This window comes from Durio zibethinus, chromosome 13 (assembly GCF_047325235.1).
Source record: "Durio zibethinus cultivar Kanyao isolate XHJ-2024 chromosome 13, ASM4732523v1, whole genome shotgun sequence".
Classification (NCBI taxonomy): Eukaryota; Viridiplantae; Streptophyta; class Magnoliopsida; order Malvales; family Malvaceae; genus Durio; species Durio zibethinus.
In genome coordinates, this window is record NC_143174.1 from 7,645,278 (window position 1) to 7,650,758 (window position 5,481).

The 5,481-nt window shown below is 31.2% G+C and overlaps 1 pseudogene; it reads right to left on the minus strand.

Annotated features, from left to right (window-relative positions):
• Positions 1 to 2,540: 2,540 nt before the first annotated feature.
• LOC111303964 (G-type lectin S-receptor-like serine/threonine-protein kinase LECRK3) lies at positions 2,541 to 4,547 on the minus strand (annotated as a pseudogene).
• Between the last annotated feature and the right edge of the window lie 934 nt (positions 4,548 to 5,481).

A 5,481-nucleotide genomic window follows, 5' to 3' on the forward strand; every position in this document is an offset into this window, starting at 1 on the left:
TTTTAATTTGTAGGATAAAACTTATATATCCAATTATACTCTTAAAAATTACATCAATAATTTAAATTGTATAAACTTTGAGAAGGATAATTTTGACAAATAAATAAATTATCATATCATAATCCTTATATACATTAAACATAAAATAACATTATTTAATTTAATCATATTCATAATATTATTTTATCGTATCTTATCATAATCTTATGTACAAAACATGACCTTAGCTTACAAGATTATCTATTTATAATAAGAATTTGGGAGATTTTTATAAATTGAGAGTAATTTATTTAAAAAAAAATTATTATGGGTTATTAATTATTTATGTAATATATCTTTTATTTTGAAAAGTCTACACTTAATATTTTGAAAAATTCTTGTAGGACAATAAATTATACCAATTGTAATTAATACTTATATAGAAAGAAATATGAAAATATCTTTCCAACTAATTAGACTTTTATTTTAGGTTTGAATTTTTAGCATTTATGCCTTATATATTTATTTAGGTTAACAAATGCATAAATTATTTCTTAATTAAATACTAAAATCATGGTCATTAAATAGTCAATGCTTTCAAAGCATATTTCTTGTTTATAGTATATGTTTGATGTTTAAAATTAAGAATTGAATTTGGTGGAAAATGATTTAAGATAATTTAATTGTAACACATTTATGAATGGAAAAAATATTGGATAGTTATGAGAAAATAAATAACCTAATTTAGCCAAATAAATATATTTTAAATTAATAAAATGTATATGAAGTCAAATTGAAATTAAATATAGGACACATGTTGATTGTTTAAAACAATCCATATGTCAAAAAAATAGATTATCCATATTGGATTTTTTTTTCCTTTTTATCAAAAGTTTTGGTTTTTATATACATTTGTATAAAATGAGATGCACGGCTTATTGATAACAACCCATATACATAAAATCTAATATTATAATGTACGATTAATTTTATAACAAAAATAAAAATCTAACATTATAATGTATCATTAATCTTATATAAATATATAAAATTATTATGTTATATATATTTATACGTGAATAACATCCATTATTTAGTTCGATATTATATTTAATCAAATATGAATATATCAAATAATTGATTAAGAAATCAACTCTTGGCCATAATTATAGTGGTTATTAAATTTTTGTAATATTTCTTATTAAATTTCAATAAAAGTTCTTTGAATCATTAAGAAAATGTTTAATGGCTGTAATTATAGTATTTATTAATTCTTTCAATCATTAAGAAATTCTTTGGTTATAATGTATTATTAATTTAGTTTTGATTTATAATTTAAGATATTTTATTAGAAATAAAAGATAAGTCAATTAAAATTTTAAAAACAATAAATATAATTAATGCATTAAAATATTTTCAAATTTTTATGAAATCAAATCAATTCATATTAATAAATAAATATGAATAATATAATTAATTCAGGACATGTGTTGATTGATAAATATTATCCACATATCAATATTATAAGTTATTCACATTGAATAAAAGTTTTAGTTTTTATATATTTATATTTATATAAGATTCGTATGCACATTTTAAAATTGGATTTGCTTTTATGAGATGTGAGGTTGTCTGGCCCAAAGGAGGTGTTGATAAGACTTACTCGCATAGGGGGAGCCGAAGTGAGACTTGATTAGAACTCACAAGTGAACGAGGAGATTATTGGGATATGGTTCACATGTGAGTAAAGAAATCACACATCATTAGAAAATCTGAATGAGATATCCTATATATGCATGAAAAACCCAAGAATCTAATCATGTGCTCGAACACCGATATTAAAAGATTCGACTTGGATGCAAAGAACTCACAAGCGAATGGGGAGATTGTTGGGATATGGTTCACATGTGAGTAAAGAAATCCCACATCATTATCTAAATGAGATATCCTATATATGCATGAAGGACCTAAGAATCTAATCATGTGCTCGAACACCGATATTAAAAAATTCGACTTAGATGCAACGAGTATAAGATAATATGCAAAAACGGAATACCTAAGTGGGCAATGTGTCAAGTCAACCTGAAGTGTAAGCTTGAGGGAGCACTAAGACAACTTAGGCACTTAGGTTGAGTGTTGTGCCATCCTATATATGCATGAAGGACCCAAGAATCTAATCATGTGCTTGAACACCGATATTAAAAGATTCGACTTGGATGCAACGAGTATAAGATAATATGTAAAAATGAAATACCTAAGTGGGCGATGTGTCAAGTCAACCTGAAGTGTAAGCTTGAGGGAGCACTGAGACAACCTAGGCACCTAGGTTGAGTGTTTTGCCCTGACCCAAAAACATATTAGAGATGTGAGGTTACCTGGCCCAAAAGAGGTGTTGATAAAACTTACTCGCACGGAAAGTCAAAGTGAGACTTGATTAGAACTCACAAGTGAATGAAGAGATTATTAGGATATGGTTCACGTGTGAGTAAAGAATCCCATATTATTAGAAAATCTGAATGAGATATCTTATATATGCATGAAGGATCCAAAAATCTAATAACTTAAGCTTTTTGGCTCAAATGGTGTCCAACATGTATGAGTTCTTTGGTGTGCTCCCATGGGCTCCAAGTGTAGTTTATCTCCCCTACAGAAAATGCACCCTTCCCTAGTTCTTCCTTGAATTTACTTGATGCTTCTTCTAACTCTTTATAAGTGAAACATCGCAAGCTCATGCCTTGTATTGCTCGTTGGATTTGAAGCATCTTTTTTCTCCTGTTATTGAATCGCCAAATAACGAAAATACTACCTATCAGCAGAAGGAAATTCAGAAACACTGAGCTGCTTAGAAGAGACCCAATGAGGATTAAAGTTAAGCGATCGTTACTGTTTGAACCTTCAACGGCAGATTTGCAAGTATAATTTTCTTGCCTTATTTTGACCAGAGCTTTTCCTCCCACACTTGGATTAGATCTCCCATTTGAGAGAGGAATTCTCTTCTTCCAACATTGACCATAATTTGTAACGATAGCAACGGCACAAAAACAATCATTCAAGCAGTTCTGTCTGCACCAATCCTCAGTTACTGTTCACAAGTGTTCATAATCTCCCAATGACCAATTGTGTTGGGCATATCTCTGAAACCAAAAAGATTTGCTTCTTGCAATCCATCACAGTCTTGTGAAACAAAATCCTGTTTGCAGCCATGCATCTCATTATTTGGATCCAAGAATGAGTATCCAGGTGGGCACTCACATCTCGGCCGCTGGTCTGTTCCTAGAACGCAGTAGCTGTTGAATCCACAGGCCCCACCTTCTATTTCCTTCATGAGATCCATGCAAATATCTGGAGGTACAGCGGACAGCAAAGACCAGGACATGGGCCTCCCATTGCTAGCACCATTTCTCTTAGGAAAAACATATTGCCTGAAGACACCATCATATTCAAGAGTTGCTCGCTGATAGAAATCACTAGTTGAAGCTCCATTAGATGCTATCAAACTAAGAATGCTTCCATTTCTAGCTATTAGGTAGATGTAGCCAGACAAGTTGAAAATAACCTGGAAGCCACTTCCTACAGTATCACTTGACCAGTAAGCAGTATTCACCATGTCCAGTGGGAAAGTTGTGTAAAGAACAAGATTCCCATCAACCTGTAATATAAACTGAAATCTTCCACTTGAATAATTCGCTTCTGAATAGCGAGCAACAAGTCTGTTGCCTTGGTTAAATTGTTGTGTGGGTAGTATGGTGTCAGTCGGCAGGTCAAAACTTTGCCACGTGTTTGTAGAATCCCGGCTAGGCAGCACAAAATTTCCCGTGTCAAGCATAGCTGCATGGTCTACTGATCCTGTACCGGTCAAAATCGCTGTCCACACCTTATTTCCCTTCGAATCACTTAGAACAAACTGGCCATCCGTGGTAAGTTCAATTTTGGACCCTGCTTGCACCAGATTTTCACGATTGGCTGACCAAATAATGGTTTTTTCAGGTATTTTGTTGAACCATATGGCCAGTATGAACATCTGACCAGTTCCTATCTGTTGAAACCCAAATGCAAAATCTTCCGATGGAGATGTCCAAAAAGAGTTACCATTACCAGCGGTCTTCGAAGAGCCCAATGTTATGTTGCGGTATGTTTGGGCTGTAACAGAATATGGCAACAAACAAATTAGCAGGAGACAGAGAGAATGGAGAGAAGGAGAAGCCATGCTTAGTGGGATTGATTTTCTTCAAGCTTTAACCAAGATCACAGACTTCGCCAACTCTTATAAGAGAAGATAAACTTTGAATGAAGGTAAAGAAAAAAAATTCTCCGTGTGTCGGGGCTCTTGCTCCGGGTTGCTTTACATAAACAAAGGTATCTTTGACTTTTCATCAATACTGTGTAATAGTTTGCGTACGCAGCTTTATTAGATTTTATTAAAATTTTAATTCATATCTAATTATCATATAAATTTTTTTACACACATTTTCCGTCTAACACGCGTTCTTTTTTAGATACAGATAGAGAATTATTTAATTTGTTAAGAGTATTTTAAAGATTTTTGCCTTCTTGGATAAGAGTTAAAATTAAACAAATTAAAAGAAATTTGAAGAAAGACGAATGAAGACTCCAAAGAAAGACACGTTGCTTTTTGTGGTCAAATGATTTTTTATTTTGACACTAAAAAGAAAGAATCGTAGATTGAGAAGAGAAAGAAATATTAAAAATGAAAAGAGTAGTAAAAGAAAGAATGAAAAAAAAAAAAAAAGGATGTTGTTTTCTCAGGAAAAAATTAAAGAAAAGTTAAAAAGCAAGAAAAGAGCATATTTGAGGAAGCAAAAAAAGTTAAGGAAAAGAGAATTTCGCTTTTTTTTCTTAATAAATTTGATCGAACAACAAACCTTTTTTTCTTAAACGTGAATGTTATGGTGTATGAGGTGTATGGATTGTTTAAGGCTTGTTTTATTCTTCATATGCTTTATGCAGTATTATTTATTTTATTTTATTTTATTTTATTTTTAAAAAGCTTGAGAAATTCTTTTCTTAGAAAAAAATGATAAACAGTTATTTTTTAAAACACGTTCAAAATTTTTGTGAATGCTTTTTATAAAGTTGATAAGTTAATTTGAGTTTAAATTTATGTGATTTATGTTGAATTTGCATGTATAGGTTGTGGTTTGATGGAAGAAATGGAGTGAAATGTAAAATTAAAGGGATTATGGATAAAATTGGAGATGCATTCTTGTCGTAACGATTTTGGGACCGTCAGACGTAAAAGAGTTTTAAGATCGAGAGAAATAAAAGGGGGAGTCGCCACCAATATTTGTTAGGGTGTGATTGACCACCCAAAAATTTATCTTTTTAATAAAACTATAAAAGCAAGTTCAAAGTTTATCAAAAAGATAAATTTTGATCTACGAAAAATCAAATTGGGTCTGGGAGTCGATTACATACAAGGAAGGATTAGCACCCCCACAACGCCCATAAATTGGTACCATTTAATTATGTGCTATTTTCGGT